The sequence below is a fragment of the Podarcis muralis genome, chromosome 6 (assembly GCF_964188315.1).
Source record: "Podarcis muralis chromosome 6, rPodMur119.hap1.1, whole genome shotgun sequence".
NCBI lineage: Eukaryota > Metazoa > Chordata > Lepidosauria > Squamata > Lacertidae > Podarcis > Podarcis muralis.
Window position 1 is genome coordinate 80526112 of NC_135660.1, and position 18096 is coordinate 80544207.

Below are 18096 nucleotides of genomic sequence, written 5' to 3' on the forward strand. Positions count from 1 at the left end.
CCATGTTGTGTTTGCCATTTCTAAAATTAACAAGAAATGAGTTTATTACAGATAAACTTACAAAATTAGGTCTGGCTTGGTTCCAAGTCACTTTCTGTGTAACACAGACAAACAATTTTTAGTGCAGGAAGTAGATTTCACATACTGCATGGAGTAAATGTATGGAGGTGTGGGCTTTAGAATTTGCAAACGGATGATAGATTTGAATGACTCCCAATACATGGATTGAGTTCCCAGGCCATTAGTTGTTTATCTCTACTCAGTAAAGAAGTAAGGAGTTTTGTTTTGTTTTGTTTTGTTGTTTTGTTTTGTTTTGTTTTGTTTTTAAAAGAAGCATGGTAAGAATCAGAATGTATTGTAAATCTATTACATTCTTTTTTCTCCATTTTTGCTTTTGACAATTATCCTCTCACATAAATCATAGTTATTCTACACACAGGATTCTCTGAATCCCGAGACTTCCCTCCACCTTTCCATGGTTTCCAAGATCTTCTTTTCCAACTGCAGCATATAATATTCTCCATATTTTCTTAAAACTCAGTTTTTACCATAGTTCCCACCACATTGCAAGAGCTGTTTGGAATCCTGCCAATGTTTTTAATTGTTTGCAGTGTTCTTTTAAGTAACTTATAAAGTTTCCCCATTCCTTATTAAATTTATTGCCCCCTTGATCTCTGATATTCCCATTCATTTTTGACATTTCGGCATAGTCCATCATCTTTATCAACCATTCTTCTTTTGTAGGTCCTCTTTCCATCTTTGGGCAAATAGCAGTTGTTGTAGCATACATAAATTGTCTATTCTGATCCTTAGGTATTTCTGGATCTAAAATTCTTAGTAAGAAAGTTTCAGGTTTTTCCCCAAAAGTAATTTTAAACATCTTTTTCAACTCATTATCAATCATTTCCCAATATCCTTTTGTCTTCTTGCACGTCCATCACGTGTGGTCAAATGTGCCTTCTTTCTCTTTACACTTCCAACATATATCTGTAGCCGTTCTATACATTTTTGCTAACTTGGTAGGAGTTCAGTACCAGCGATACATCACTTTCATTTAATTCTCTTTCAACATACAGCATGTTGTAAATTTTAAATCTTCCCTCCATAATTTTTCCCATGATGTCAATTGTATATTATGTCTAATATCCCTTACCCGTAAATATATCACATTCTGATTCTTGCACTGCATTTTAAAAGAATCTCCTTTTGAAATATGTATGATCAACAATCCCATTTCTGTATTGATCGTGAAGACTATCACTGCTGCAAGAATTTGACTATGCACTTTGGAAAGTGTGATCGTTGAACTGAAAATGAGTTCCTTGTCTTGCCAGCCACAGAATTTTAACAAGGCCAGCAAGTTGCTAACCAATCAGAGAATCAGGAAACCATCTTAAAATGCCTACAAAATAGAAAAGGTTTTGTCAAGTGTCTGAAGTTCAAAAGGCAGGAGAGCTGTCTAAACTCAGTCAGGACTGGGTCCATAATATTGAATGCATAGAATCTGTAAATTACAAGCTGTTCATCTGAACCATGGGGGACCACCACCAATGTCTTCCCTGAAAACCTCAGTCCTCAAACTGTGATATAAGGGATCCAGAAACTCCTGTAACAGCTTCTCTCTTCAGCATGTTGCCCAAGAAGGGGTATTTGCAAGCAGATGGTGGTTGTCGTAAAGCACAAAAAAAGGTGCAAGAGGAGGTTTCAAGGGGCACAAGGACACTTTTCCCTCTCATGCCCCCGCCTCACTGAACAACCCTTTACCCGAAGATTTCTTTCCCTTTCCCCTTAAAAATTCTAGCCCCAGAGTATGTTGCGAAGGACCTTTGTGAAGGGGTAACTAGTAAGTTGGAGTCTCAGACAGGTTTTCTTTAAATAAACAATAAAGATTTATTTAAGGCAAGATAGTATATAACACAAATGGATTCAACTTAGGTTAGTTCAGAAATACAGTGCAATTTCACTTTAAATTTGTCCTCACTTGTTTTTGCATTACAGTATTGGTTTGGTTCCTTGATACTTTCTTTCAGTTATCCACCTCCTTTAACAATCCTGCTCCTGAGGTACTTTAAGTAATTGACCACAGGGCTCTCCACATCCCCTCCCTTCACTGGATCTGGGAGTTTCTTCTTTTCCTTAGAAGAATCTATCAGATTTTCCCCCACCGATTGATCTACAATCTATCTCTCCCCTCCAGACTAGATTTGAGTCCCAAGGAGGCTGTACCTTTCCAGCTCCTACTTCTCCTGGCTCAACCTCTGCCTCCCAGTCTATTCCTCCTACAGGACACCACACTCTGTCCTTCACAATACGCTCAGAGTGGAAGTTGTTTTTTCCAGAACCAACTCTTTCTCCCATTCACTCTTTATACCTCAGCCTGTCCCCTAACCTGTCTCCCTACCTATCTCCCACCCTCTCCAACCACACTTCCAACCCACTTCAACCAACCCTCTCAAACTAACTGTCTCTTCAAAACCTCTCCTTTTAAACTCTCCCTCCTGGAACCATGGCCAATCAGATGCTGCCATTCATTAACAATTTGCAGGCAGGGGAAAAAAAGAGAAACACTTGTTGATCCAACCTGTCCAGCAAAACCAACTTTTTCGTCACAGAGGTTTCTTCAGGGATTTATGTACTACTGCTTGACCAAAGGGAGCAGGCCCCTGGATATACACTTGTCAGCTTTACCAGCCTGGATGGACAGAGATCAAGAGAACAAGAAGCAGCTTGCAACATTGCAAGGGTCCTGTTCACATCAGCAGACCACAGAAACAGACATTTATCCCACAAAATGTGGGAAGGTGCTGCGCTTCCCAGAATAGCTTCCTTTTACTTCTCTTGTGGCTCAGCTGTATTTACAACTGTTCAATTAGCAGAAATGTCACCAGTGAACTGTTTCCCATCACTGCGTCTTCATGGCAGCAAGACATGGAACTAAAGGCATGAAGCGGTACCAGAAAAATTAGCAAGCAATATTAGATAGATATAATATATATAATATATCACAGTGGTTTACATTTGCATATATGCCATCAGTTGCCTTCTAGCTGGTCTATGCAAAAGAATGAATGAGCACAAATCTGAAATGGCAGTATAGAAAAGCCAAAGAGGGAACATTTCAGCTTCTCAGGATGCTCTGTCACTGACCTTAAGGTGTTCATTATTGAATGAAGTGACCTCAAACCCTGAGACCATTGTATTACAATGCACCAGTGCTATTATTTGCAGGTGGAATCAATGCAATAGGTGCTGGGTTTACGTTTTTTAAAACCACACTGGATGTGCTAAAAACTGACTTACCAGTGCAAGGATGTCTGTGTTATCAACTACTGTTTTTCGTGCATCACTGCAGTTTTAAAGGTCATTATCCTCAACTGTATAATTCAGCATTTAGTTTCCCTCTGATCTCTTTTTACAAGCTCCCCACCAATTGTGTCCCTGCAACTCAGGATAATACTTTATGCCTCCAATGAAGTGAATTATATGGTGTGTGTCATAATAAATTTGTTAATCTTTCAGGTGCTACAAGACTCTTCTGTTGGTTTTGCAGGGTTGAAAAGATTCGCCCTGCACCAATTTTACAATGATTGCTTACAGATTGAAATTGTAATCTGAAAAAGTCATTGTGAATTGAGTACTAACATTTCTGCTAGATTTTTCTGCCTCAAATGAATGGCATCTCAGCCTGTGGTCTTTATCTTGCAGGTCATGATTACAACATCTTTTTGTGCTTAACTAAGAAAGAAACTCTGATCTCCCTCACTCCCTGCTTTGTGAAACACCTTGTCTGGTGAAGAGTTCTGGAGAGCTTGCCATACTTGTTTGGCATTCCTGTTGGTTTCAATGAACACATTACCCTACTGTGGATTGTGGAGTTGTTGTTGTTGTTGTTGTTGTTTTCTAATGGGCCAGCATGACTACTTTTGCTTTTAATTGCGCTTATTTACAATGGATAGAGTACTCGTCATCTCCAAGAGAAAGCAGTTTTTTTTTTCTTCCCTTTTTTTAGGGATGAGGGACATACAGAATCAGTATAGACTGAGTGCATCTTCTGAAGGCAAGGATATGGTTTGTTTTTTTTTTAATTGCATGCATTAAATGCTTGTTTTTATTTCTTTAACTGCAAATGATTCTGGAAGAAGATCTGGTCGGTTGGCAAATAAAGAACTACTTGTAGCTATTTTATTCATAGATCTCTTGTATCACATCTAATTTGTGCATATGTGACCATCTTTCTGTATATGAGGTCTGTTTAGGAGAATGCCAGGTTTTCCAAGCATTCTGCTCCACACAGTAGCCAACCATATCACTATGCAATACCAAAAGCAGGACACAGGTCAGGTGAGTACCCTTTTGCCCTGTTCTTTCCCAGGAATTGATATGCCTCTGATAGCATATATCCATAACGATTAGTAGCCACTGATAGTCTTAGCATTCATGAATTTGCCTAATCTCTTGAGAAAGCCATCTAGGTTGGCAGCCATAATCACATCTTGTGTAATTCCAGGGCTGTGCTTGTGTGTGTGTGTGTGCGCGCGCGCACACACACACACACACACACACAGACACACACACAGACAAAGATGTGGACCCAGATCAGCCCTATCCCAACCTAGGTCACACCCAACCCAGATCTGGTCCTATATCAGGGTAGGACTAAAGGGGCAGGGCAGGGTAGGACAAATCCACTAGATTCAGTTTGATCTGCCCAATCTAGCACCCAGCCCCATTAAATTGCATAGTGCAGTGTTGAGAAATATAGTGGACTGGGCAGGTGAGGTTTTATGACATGGATATGTCATATATTCCAAGCCCAAAGCCTATATCTCAGTGAATGGAGTAAATTCAGACTCACGCAGATTATGTAGAGGTACTCAACAGAGATGTCCTCTGTCCCCACTGCTGTTCACACTTTCCACTGACCCATTAGCAGAACCATTTAGATCATAATGATATGCCAATAATGTAGCATTATTTGTGAGAAGCCCTGAAAAAACCATTTGGAGATGTCTTAGGCTTTGCTAGATTTATACTCTTAGGCTCAGTTGTTTCAGGGTTTTTGGTGGGCGGCGGGCGGGTAGCATGTTGCAGCTGTTGTTGATTTGGCTGTGTTTTAGTAAGTGCAGTGGGACGACTTCTAAATTAGTTGTCCTAAGAGGGTCCAATTAAGAATCTAAAATTTACTGACTTATTTTATTATGACTAAACCTGGTTAAATCAAGGCTGTACGTCACAGAAGGCAAACTGTATTGGGCACAATCTAGTTCACAGGCAACCCTCCTATAAAGCTTCATTGAAGGCAGTAGAGCACAAACCTTGGGTGGGGGGGTGGGAATAAGGGCAAGAAAATGAAATAAAGTGTTCAAAATATCCCCCCACAAAGTTTTTAATAGATATAAATGCCCATGTTGCAGGCTAAGGCACATACAAGTTAAACTTATATGTCTTTAAAGCTTCGGAGAGCAACTTAACACACTCATGGTAGAAAAATCAATTAAACCTTATATCCCCATCTCAAACTTCTGTTTTTTAAAAAATGGAAGACTCGTGAATGGAAACCAAACTTATTAACACAGAAAAGTGCTACTAAATCTACTTATAGCAGGATCTACAAATATACTTTTGCATACAAAGAAAATATACCAACTTCCCACCACATTTATTGCCACCTACTCTAGCCTCAGATACAGAGACTTAAAAAGGAAAGGAAAGGGACAGAAAGCCATTGGTGCATTAAAATGTGTCTCAGGAATATTCAGCCATTAGTAGACCTGACCTTTTATCTCTAGAACCACATGTCCCGCACAACTGACTTTTTTCTATGGGAAAATTAACCTTGCACACAGGAAAATGAATGTTTCAGTAAATGGAAAGTTAAAGGAAGACTCCAGACAAGCTAGTAAAGGAACAAACTTTATTCAAAACATCAAGTCATACATTAAAAGGCATTAAAAGAAGGAGCTTGGAAAATATGTACAGGATAGAAAGGAAGGAGTTGGGATGCTAATCTGGAACCTGACTTAAAGAGAAAAACTGAGAGTCCGAAAATACGAGAGACATTACACATACTTCTGTAAAACAAGAAAATCTTTAATAAAAGAAGAAGAAAGAGAATGCAACCCCTTACAGTTACAAGCGCCTTGAGACTGTTTAGATTCAGGATTTGGTTGTGACGTCTGTCCAGGGCTGAATACTCTGAGCATCTAACATCAACCGCTTGGGCTTGAAAGACCTACTGACTTCTTGGCAAGAGCAGTTTGCCTTCCCTTTATTTGCAATGGTGTTACTCACATTCTTCCCTTCAAGGTTTTGCACCGCCTAACCTTAACGAAAACCTCGAAGCCGCTTACGAAAGCATGAACATTATCTATACAAGTCAAAGTGAAAACATGCCAAATGCAATTACAGTCAAGCTACAGTCACCGATTAAAAGGCATAGCAACTTTTTGCAGGTAAAGGAAACAAAGTTTATAGCAGGCGCCGCAAAGGGTGCAGTGAAGGCGCCTGCTTCATCTCAAAAGGCAGGGGGTTTCAGAGTGTCCTTGCTGCATCTAGGCTTCTTGGGCAAAGCCTTTCAACATGCCTAAGTCTTGGCGCATCTCTGTATGTAAAAGGAAAGCTTCATAATAATATTTTTTAAAAATAAACCACAGTTCTGTCTGGCTCTCTCGCTCCCCAACCCGTCTTCTCAATTCCCTTCTCTTCAACTGTGCGCACTAATTCTCCCAGTCTATGGGGCTATTTTCCAGTTTTGCTAAGGGGCGATGCTAAGGGAAGGGTGCGCTCCAGCCCATCTAGATTGGTCAAGCAGCGCTTGAAAAGTGAACTTGAAACTCGCTCCTCCCCAAAAGCCGCCTCCCCATTGGAGCGCTTCTCTCGAAGGAAAACGCGCCGGCCAATTGGCAGCCAGGAGGGGCTATAAAGGCGCCGAACTCCAGAAACCTGGAGCGCGCCTTGAGAAGAAAGGGTAATTTTGGAAGCGAAAACCAGCTTTGTTGGAAGAGAGCGAGGCAGCGCTTTTGCAAGATGAAAACTACCAACAGCCAAGGTAAGAAGAGAGGATTGCTAAGAAGATTTTTAGTTCACTTGTCTTTAAAAAATTGCTCAAATGATTGATATAAATTAAGGGTTTCATAAACGACGGTTTTTATAAATGAAGGGTGTTTTTGTTTCTGGGTCAGGGTGTAGGGAAGGCTTTCAAAGACCCATTTGTGGTAGCCGGGGAGGGATTACACAGGGGCTCAAATGTCTTCGGTTGGAAACAGTTCGCAAGATTGGTTTGCACATCTTTACTTATAAGCATGAAGCATTTACTGCATTTTACTGCATGAAGCATTTACACACACACTTTCTGAATGTTAAATCCCTTTCACATAAACAGGATTAAATTTCCCAATAAACGTGGTTAGGATCGGATGCGGAAAACGATGGCAGGCATAGAAATTAGAGCGGAAACTTCTTACTTTAAATTATTTGGGGGTTTTTCATGCAAGCCTTGTTCAGAGCAACCGGAGGTTTATTTAAAATTAGTGTCCATTTTTAAGGCAAAACCAATTCAGGGAGGAAGATCTGCAAGCGTCGCTTCAGTTGAAGCCGAGCGCTTCCTTCAGATTTGCCTCTTTGTCTTTTCCCAGGAGGAAGCCACCCCAAAGTCGGAGGAGAAAGGCGAAAAAGGACTGTTTTCAGCCCATCTCACGTCGAGCTCCTAAAAAAGTCCTTTGCAGAGAACCAGTACCCCGGATACGAGACCAGGGTGGCGCTGGCGAGGTGCATCGGAACTGAAGAAGATCGTGTGCACGTAAGAACCGGGATGGTGGGGGCTCCCAAGACTTCCCTAAACCGCACATACTGGAACAATTTGAAACGCTCAGAATAATCCTTGCGTAGTCGAAGGTCTTAGAAGTGTGCATGCACCCGAAAGCTCATACCAATAACTAACTTAGTTGGTCTTTAAGGTGCTCTTGGAAGGAATTTTTTTTTGTTTAGTTCACCCGTGTACCTCTCAGCTTATCGCGAAAGGCGCCTTGTTCCAGAGCTAACTTCCTCTTTCGTGGTGTGTGTTTTTTGGAGGGGGGGGGCCGTATCGTGGGTTCTGGGTTTAAATCATTTTTTAAACATCTTCAGTGACCCAGCATAGAAATCTAATTTCTGCAATGGATAGGCTTAGTGCTAAAAGTACATTAAATCTGGTTTTATAGGCTGCCTTTGCAGCCTGATCCAGTTAACACGAACTCCCAAAGTAATGTGCAGAGGACTGCAGCCATAAGCAGCTTGCACTGCGGAGACTAAAACGAGTTAAACTGCATTGCTTTTTCTGGTAAAAGTTGAGCAAGTACTTAGTTCTCTCCTACAGAGAAATTGGCATTTGGAAATATATATATAAACCCTTCCCTGCCTAGTCCATTACCCCCAGGACACTTGGGGGGCTGAGGCAGAAGACCCCAAACAGGGCACAACAAATGGGTAGGTCTTCTGAGTGAGCCATTTAAAATTACTATTACTAAGTTTATTGAATGTTTAAAACAATTGCCAGGCATAAAGTGTTCCCTTCCAGCACAAATGCACACAGAGATGTTAAGTCTTGTATGCAGCCATCCACTTGGCATGTACACTTGTGCAGCTTTTAAAGTTGGCTTTTTCTGATACTGCAGAAAAAAATACAGCCAAATAGCACTATTTAGTCATTCCAACTTAGAAGCTATATATTTAACAGTAAGTGGATATTATGAACATGGGATTTTTGAATGTGGAGCTGAAGAGAGTAGAAAAATGCTGCAGAGAACTAAAGAGAAACCCCAGAGGAATAAGCATAATTTATTAAATGTAATTCTCTCTGTTGGATCAAAAAGACATATTTATTATAACAATGTCTTCTATACTGGTTCTCTCCTTTCTTCTGTTCAGATCTGGTTTCAAAACAGAAGGGCCAGAACACCAAAGAGCATTGGTTCCAGGATAAGGATCGGGAACCATGCTGCAGCTCCTTATAGCCGGAGTGAAAGAACCCGTCCAAGAAGCAGCCTGGACAGCAGCCCGAAAAGCAGTCCAGGAAACAGCCAAAACATTCATATGGAACAATTTTATCAGCCACACAACTTGCATTACGCTGAAAGCTATGGAGGAGCAGAGTTGTGGCAGCCACCTCTCAACAACACGCAACCGGGAGAGTGTGCCCCGCAAGAGCAGAGCTCCCCGGAATTGAATCCTGCTTATTATCCGCAAGCTGCTTTTTGTGGAACTGGGCTTTGTGAGACTTCCCAGGCGAGCAACTGCCCAGTTCCATATTATGGTGCGGAGATGGTGAGGCAGCCTCCACCATCATCTGATAACTTCTTCATGGCATCAAGCACTTATACTCCCTGGTCTGCAACGGGGAATTATTCAGCTACAAATCCTGTACAAATGCAGAATGTTGATGGAAGTGCTTCGGACTCTCAGTTTTTCTCTTTAAGTCAGGTTCCAGATTAGCTTCCCAACTCCTTCCTTGCTATCCTGTACATATTTTCCAAACTCCCTCTTTTAATGCCTTTTATTGTATTACTTGAATCTTTTGAATAAAGTTTGTTCCTTTACTAGCTTGTATGGAGTCTTGAGTTAATTTTCCATTTACTGAAACATTCACTTTCCTGTGTGCAAGCATATAAACATGGGCTTAATTTTCCCATTGAAAAAAGTCAGTTGTGGTTCTAGAGATAAAAGGTCAGGTCTACTAATGGCTGAATTTTCCTGAGCCACATTTTAATGCACCAATGGCTTTCTGCCCCTTTCTTTTTCTTTTTAAGTCTTTGTATCTGAGGCTAGAGTAGGTGGCAATAAATGTGGGGGGAAGTCGCTATATTTTCTTTGTATGCAAAAGTATATTTGTTGATCCTGGTATAAATCAATTTAATAACACTTTTCTGTGGTAATAAGTTTGGTTTCCATTCATGAGTCTTCCATTTTTTAAAACGCAGAAGTTTGAGATGGGGATATAAGGTTGAATTGATTTTCCTACCATGAGTGTGTAAAGTTGCTCTCCAAAGCTTTAAAGACATATAAGTTTAACTTGTGTGTGCCTTAGCCTGCAACATGGGCATTTATATCTATTAAAAACTTTGTGGGGCGATATTTTGAACACTTTATTTCATTTTCTTGCCCTTATTCCCACCCCCCAAGGTTTGTGCGCTACTGCCTTGAATGAAACTTTATGGGAGGGTTGCCTGTGAACTAGAGGTACCACTGTATATGCCTGAGGGAAGATAGCCGCACCCTGTGGTGGCGCCTGGGGAGCGGCTACCAGATAACTCTGAAGGGCTTCCCTCTCGCCATTGTCTTCCCTTATTACGTTCCCTCAGCATCTGCGCTATAACCAACGTCTTGCTGGGGCAACGGGGGGGGGGGGGGTGTCCTTCCCGCTCCTCTTTCTGGGCCCAACGGCTGCCCATCCCCCACTCCCTCTACTCTATGCGCCCCTGCCTGTCCTGCCTTCGCGCCTTTTGGCCAAGACTTCCCCTGCGGCGTCACCTTGGCCGCCCTCTTCCTCCTTCTCCCTGGTCTCCCCGCTTCTCCCCCCCTCTCCTCGGTCTCCTCTTCGCTCCCTCTTCACTCAATGACCCCCCCACCCCACCCAGCAGGGGGGACCCACCCGTGAGGCGAGATAAGCGCATTAGCATGTCTGGCCTCGGAGGAAGGCTGCCTCCTCTCGCCTCCCAGTCTGCTCCTTTCATTCCTCCATCCTTCTGCTCCCCTGTGGCCCCTCCAGGCTCTGCGCGGGGTGGGGCGGCTGTGTTGCCCTAAATCCGCCTCTGCTTGGGAGCTGGATCTTCCTCCGCTTCCACTTCTACCCCACTCCAAATCTGCCTCGGGGCAAAGAGGAGGCGCCACTGGTCTCTTCCCGCCTTTCTTCGCCATTTGACCTTGATCCCCCAATAATCTCCATTCTTCGCTGGTGGGGGGGGAGTTTTGGGACTCGTCTCAGGGGACCAAATGTCTTGGGCCGGCCCTCCAGGAGTAAATCTGGCCAAGGTGGCTGCTCAGGCAAATGCAACCCAGGGAGGATTTCCCCCTGAAGCCTGTGCCCCCTTTTCATCTTTGCCTCCTTTTCTGAACCTGGACCTGGGAATTCGGCTGGTGTTTCTCTCCCTCCTCCATAAGGAAAGCCCTGAGCACTAGCATTCCCTGGGCGGTTGCCAAATGATGAGGGGTGAGCACTCTGCACATGCCTAGGAGTAAACCATCTACCAGCTCCTGTTAGATTCCCTTAGGTGAGAGAAAGGGTTTCTAGAGTGATAGCCCAGTAGGTGCCTCCCAGAACTCATTGGAGGAAGACTAAATGGTGACCACCACAGCACTGTCGAAAACAAGGACACAGATATCATTCAATGGGTCTGTGCTAATTTAAGGTAATACTAATCTGTATGTTTTGAAGTATGATCGATTCCCACCCCTCAACGTTGCAGTTTTTGGTTTTACAATCAAGTGCTGTATACATTTAATGAAATAAATAAACAAATGGCCAAAGGCAACTTAAAAACAATTACTGTAATTTAAATAGAAATATAATACTTCTCACCGTATTTAGGTGACCTGAATGCCTGCTTAGTCTGCTGTCCAAATGCTGACTGTTGGCGGGCATTTGTTTGAAAACTGCAGCTAGAGTATAAAGCCCTTCCAAGAATGGTGTGTCTGCTGTGTCTCTGTTCCAGCACTCTTTTGTTTAATCAAATTTCCACTATACTTTTCTTCAACAAGACTACACTTTGTGAAAAACAACCTACTCACAAGGGGCTTCATAAACCACAAAGTTGCTGTCTAACAACCTGCAGATTAACACACTCACATTAATTAATTAATTAATTAATTAATTAATTAATTAATTAATTAATTAATTAATTAATTAATTAATTAATTAATTACAGATCGTTCCAAAGAGCACCCACATTGAAGTATGATCTCTGGTAAAATAACTTATGGTGAAAAGAATATTTAGCCAATCTTAATGCATGGAAGTGTCATGGGTATTTAAAGAGCTTAGATGGTTATTTGAAGCTTGCTCTTTTAAAATATACATTGAGCTTTTGAAGGAAATGTCAAGACACAACTCCAGTTCTTCTGATATCTGCAGGCATAACACATTGCCCACAGTCAAATTGGACTTATTTGAGTAATATAATAATTTTAATATTTGATACGGAAATGAGATGAAGTGGGTGTCGATCAGGGAGAGAGAGCTTTATTGGCAGTAGCACCCCAGCTATGGAACAGCCTCCTCAGTGAGTCTTTCCTGGTGCCTTCTTTATCTTCTCTAAATCATCTAGTGAAGACCTTTTGGTTCACCCACATGGTTTAATTCTTTATTGAAGCTTGGGTGTTTTATGCTCTCTGTGATGCCATCCATATAAGTTGCAAAAGATGTTTTTGGTTCTCTTTTATCTTTGGTTGATCATGATTTTTAATTATTATAAATCAAGACAGATCCATATAGTCAGAAATACGTCCCTCTCAATCCCTACCATTTCATTTACTTATGTTCTGGGATTTGGCGCCCAGAATCTTAAAATTCATTGGTTTCGTAGGATATCTGCCCCTGATTCCAAGCTACTCTGTGTATAACATAGGCAAAATGACAGAATCTACATGCTAGAACAGCTTTAGAGAGATAGATAAATGTAATACAATAGATAAAAGGCAAGATTAAAACAACTCCCAATTGAGATCAAAAAGCTAAGGTTGGGGGATAAAATCTGCAATAAGAACAAGATCCAAAGCTGAAACTAAATCTAAATTCTTCACCTGACACATACAAAAACATCAAAGTGATGTCTCTGTGAGTGGAAGGTGCGGGATTTATTTCCCCACATCCATCTCTCTGAAAGAGGGAAAGAGTTGAGTGGTGGTGAAGAGAGGGCATCATTACGCAGCAGAGACTGCTAAATAAGAGGGAGTCACCTTTTTTCAGTTGTTTTGCTAAACTGAGTCAATCCCCTCCCTCCCTCCCTCGCCACCCCTTTGGCCGTTGACTCTTCGGCCGCCAGTAATAACCAATTGACTTTGACCTACTTTAGTCTGTGATTTCGTCCTTAGCCCTTGGTTTTAAGCAGTGGTTCCAACCTTAAACTGCCAAGTCAGTGCAAGTAACTACGCCACAACTGAATAAAGGGGCGTGTCCCACACCTGCATCGTACAAAAATCACACTTGCGGTCCAACCAAAGAACACGCCCACCCCCCCCTTTACAAGGCTGCACACACTTCGTATCTGAAACGGAATGCAATCCCAATGCAATCCCTTCTCCGTGGGTTTGTGGGACTGACACAAGAGCCCTGCGATGCAAGTCTGTCGCAGCTCAGAGGTTGGGGGTTAGGTTGCTCTCGGTTTCCTGCCCAAAATCCCCAATAGAAAACACCCCTCGAGTTACAGGAAAGGTCAGCCTACTGAAACTGTCCCCTTAGGCGTCCTCCCAGTGTAAATATTCAACACTTCAACACGTATTTCAGAACAGAAACTTGACCTCCTGGTCGGTGTGTTTCAGTAGCCATGAAGTTTAAATGTTCATTAAAACAACCATCAGCAAAGCGCTAATATCAAATTGGCATTGCTACTGTTCATATTAGGAAGTTACTTTGTGGTACATTCTGCTTTAAATTTGTCAAATTATAATTTATGCGGTGAAACATTGTGATCTTTGAATCTTGGAGGAGAAAGGGACATAATGTATAAACGAACTTATACAGTAATAGGTTGAAACGCAGCTATGTATTTGATACCTCAACTATGCTTGCTTGTTTTCCTTTCCTCGTCCTCCTACAAATAAACCCAATTCTATGTTCTTATGGTTTTTATTTCCTGAATTTATACGCCGCCCTTCGGAGCCCACATCGGCAAACAGAAACAGTCCACAATTTAAAAACAAAAAAAAAAGGAAAAACATTCTAAAACATTTCGAACATTAAAAAAATAACAATTGCAAACACCTAAAAGCAATTTCAGTTAGGAAGAATCCTAAAAGTAATTATAGGAGGTTTGTTGGTTTGTTTTTTCAACTACTCTTCTGCCCGCGGATCTCGGGGTTGTCAGGATCATTATTCAGCAGCCACCAAATGCCTGAACAAACAGGAATATTTTCAAATTCCTAATTAAACGTCCTAATTAGACGGGGCAGCTCACTAGAGAGAGCATTCCGCAACCGGGGAACCTCTTTAAATGGGCTGGCCGTCCAGACTGAATTAAAGCAAATTAAACCAACTACAACGGCACTGTCGTCTTATTTATTTATTTGGGTTTATAAAAGATTAACATACGAATCCTAACTTGCAGGTACCAGCTTGGAAAAGGCATTCTTGGTGCAAGGATCTCCTCTTCTAAGATGGCGGGTGACCTTGAATATCCAATGCACCGTTTTTAAAAGAACGTAAGCTAAGTCTTCAAAACTAGCGAAAAATGAATGCAATTTTAATCATATGTTAATAAACTATAGCTTGCTTACATAGCTTAGATTTCTTTCTTCGGTTGCCGAAGTGAAGGTCTTCTGGGAAATGATCTACAACGAGTTAAAAAAGGTGTTTAAGTACACCTTCCCTAAAAAACCGGAGGCCTTCCTCTTGGGTATTGTCGGCCAAAAGGTGTTAAAGAAGGATAGAACGTTTTTTATGTATGCTACTACAGCAGCAAGAATTTTGATCGCCAAATATTGGAAGATTCAAGATTTGCCCACGCTGGAAGAGTGGCAAACGCAACTGATTGACTACATGGAGTTGGCCGAAATGACTGCCAGAATCCGAGACCTGGGAGAAGAAGCAATGGAGGAGGACTGGAAAAAATTCAAGAATTACTTGCAAAAATTTTATAAGTTATATGAACTATAAAATGATGTATAATTTGAAGTGCTAGCCCCAGTAAGGAGAGTGCAACATTTACGAAATTGGATAACATTATTGAAAGAATCAATGTTTAAATGTTAAAAATGATAATATGTTCTGTTTTTAGAGTAAATGGACAACAAGGGATTTAAACTTAAACTGCAATTGAAAGTACAAAAGAAACACATGAAACAAGGTTATAATTTGCTGATAAATTTATTGTTAAGAATGCATTGTGCGGGAGATGCGGGGAAGCTCGATAGAAATAAGTTGTTGAAAGGTTATGATTCTTTGTATCTTCTTTTTGTTTCTTTTTTTCTCTGTCTATGTTTGGAAAAATGCAATAAAAACTTTTTTTTAAAAAAAAAAAAGATTTCTTTCTTCGGTTGCCGCCGCTCTTATGTATACAGTATTATTCGCATTCGCTGGCAGTTGCCAGAGCCTCCATCCAAGGCGATGTACTAATTTATTTAGACGGCAGAGGCTGAAATGAGGGGTATTGGGATTAAGTTGTTCCCAGCTTCTTTGTCGATATGAAATAATTTACACTTGCTTCTTTTTAGAACAACAACAAAACCTTTTTAAAAAGGAGAGTACCCGTTTAAGATACGAAGTGTGTGCTAAAGTGTGTGTGTGTGGGGGGGGGGTTCTTTGGTTGGACCTCGCAAGTGTCATTTTTGTACAATTCGGGTGTGGCTTGGCAAAGAAAAGGTGTAGCAGGCGCCCGAAAGATCTCTCTCTCTCTCTCTCTCTCTCTCTCTCTCTCTCTCTCTCTCTCTCTCTCTCTCTCTCTCTCTCTCTCTCCTCTTCCATTCAGATGAAGAGTCAATTGCCAAAGGGGTGTCGACGGAGGGAGGGGTTTGAGCCACTTTGGCAAAGCAACTGATTTTTTGAAAGAGAATGTAACTGTTTCTATTGGTTGAGAAGTAAGGGTGAAACGCAAAAATGATGAAGACGGGGCAGCTGACTGGGAGGGCATTCCGCAACCGGGAAACCTCGTATTGGTAGAGAAGTAAGGGTGGGATGACTCCCTCGTATTGGTTGAGAAGTAAGGGTGGGGTCGCCCAACGAGATAAATGCCCAGACCGAATCCCCTGCAGAGAGAACGAACCTGAGGGAGTTTTTTCATGATGGCAACCAACAAGGAAGGTAGGAGAAACTTTTAAAAAAATGATTATTAAGCCCTGAGCTTTCCATGTCGGGAGCAAGATCTGCAAGCGTCGCTTCAGTTTAAGCTTGCCCAGCGCTTCCTTCAGATTTGCCTCTTTGTCTTTTCCCAGGAGGAAGGTACCCCAAAGTCGGAGGAGATAGGAGAAAAAGGACCGTTTTCACCCCTGCCCAAATCGAGCTTTTAAAGAAGGAGTTTGAAGAGAACCAGTACCCCGGATACCAGACTAGGGAGGCGCTGGCGAGGTGCATCGGAGTCGAAGAAGATCGTGTGCACGTAAGAATCGGGGTGGTGGGGGCTCCCAAGACTTCCCTAAACCGCACATACTGGAACCATTTGAAACGCTCAGAATAATCCTTGCGTAGTCGAAGGCCTTAGTTCTCCCGGGTGCCTCTCAGCTTTTTTTTTGGGGGGGGGGGGTTGTATCGTGGATGTAAAGGCTTTTTGTAAAGGGTGGGTGGGTTGTGCTCCCTCCTTTTCAAATTTAGGAAGAAATGGTGCCCACACTTGTTCAGAAATCCTGGTTCCTGATTAAGGCTTCCTTTTCCTTCCCAGTACATTTATGCACAGCACACATTCATTTAATGCAGATTCTGAGTTTTCTGAGATTCTGACCCCAAACAGGGCAGAACAAATGGGTAGGTCTTCTGAGTGATGTATTTAAAATTACTATTACTATATTTATGGAATTTTTAAAACAATTGCCTTCCAGCACAAATGCACACAGAGATGTTAAGTCTTGTATGCAGCCATCCACTTGGCATTAACAAACGCTTGACAATTTCTTACAGATGAAGCTCACATCCACAGGTTATACTTCAATAAAGAAAGTCTAGTGGAACTGTACACTTGTGCAGCTTTTAAAGGTGGCTTTTTCTGATACTGCAGAACAAAATACAACCAAATACTGTAGCAGTATTTAGTCATTCCAACTTAGAAGCTTTATGATTAACAGTAACTGGATATTATGAACATGGGATATTTGAATGCGGAGCTGAAGAGAGTAGAAAAATGCTGCAGAGAACTAAAGAGAAACCCCAGAGGAATAAGCATAATTTATTAAATGCAATTCTCTCTGTTGGATCAAAAAGACATATTCATGGTAACAATGTCTTCTATATTGGTTCTCTTCTTTCTTCTGTTCAGATCTGGTTTCAAAACAGAAGGGCCAGAACACCAAAGAGCATTGGTTCCAGGATAAGGATCGGGAACCATGCTGCAGCTCCTTATAGCCGGAGTGAAAGAACCCGTCCAAGAAGCAGCCTGGACAGCAGCCCAGGAAGCAGTCCAGGAAACAGCCAAAACATTCATATGGAACAATTTTATCAGCCACACAACTTGCATTACGCTGAAAGCTATGGAGGAGCAGAGTTGTGGCAGCCACCTCTCAACAACACGCAACCAGGAGAGTGTGCCCCGCAACAGCAGAGCTCCCTGGAATTGAACCCTGCTTATTACCAGCAAGCTGCTTTTTGTGGAACTGGGCTTTATGAGACTTCCCAGGCGAGCAACTGCCCAGTTCCATATTACGGTGCGGAGATGGTGAGGCAGCCTCCACCATCATCTAGTAACTTCTTCATGGCATCAAGCACTTATACTCCTTGGTCTGGAACCGGGATATAATTCAGCTACAAATCCTGTACAAATGCAGAATGTTGATGGAAGTGCTTGGGACTCTCAGTTTTTCGCTTTAAGTCAGGTTCCAGATTAGCTTCCCAACTCCTTCCTTTCTATCCTGTACATATTTTCCAAGCTCCCTCTTTTAATGCCTTTTAATGTATGACTTCGATGTTTTGAATAAAGTTTGTTCCTTTACGAGCTTGTCTGGAGTCTTCCTTTAACTTTCCGTTTACTGAAACATTCACTTTCCTTTGTGCAAGCATATAAACATGGGCTTAATTTTCCCATAGAAAAAAGTCAGTTGTGGTTCTAGAGATAAAAGGTCAGGTCTACTAATGGCTGAATATTCCTGAGCCACATTTTAATGCACCAATGGCTTTCTGCCCCTTTCTTTTTCTTTTTGAGTCTCTGTATTTGAGGCTAGAGTAAGGGAAAATAAATGTGGTGGGAAGTTGCTATATTTTCTTTGTAT

At 41.8% G+C, this 18096-nt stretch overlaps 1 long non-coding RNA gene across 1 annotated transcript; it reads left to right on the plus strand.

The window, feature by feature from the left end:
- The first annotated feature begins 15990 nt into the window (after nt 1-15990).
- On the plus strand, nt 15991-17819 carry LOC144327908 (uncharacterized). Its single transcript, XR_013393074.1, has 2 exons — nt 15991-16280; nt 17151-17819. It is a non-coding gene; the product is annotated as an uncharacterized LOC144327908 (long non-coding RNA).
- The last annotated feature ends 277 nt before the right edge of the window (nt 17820-18096 follow it).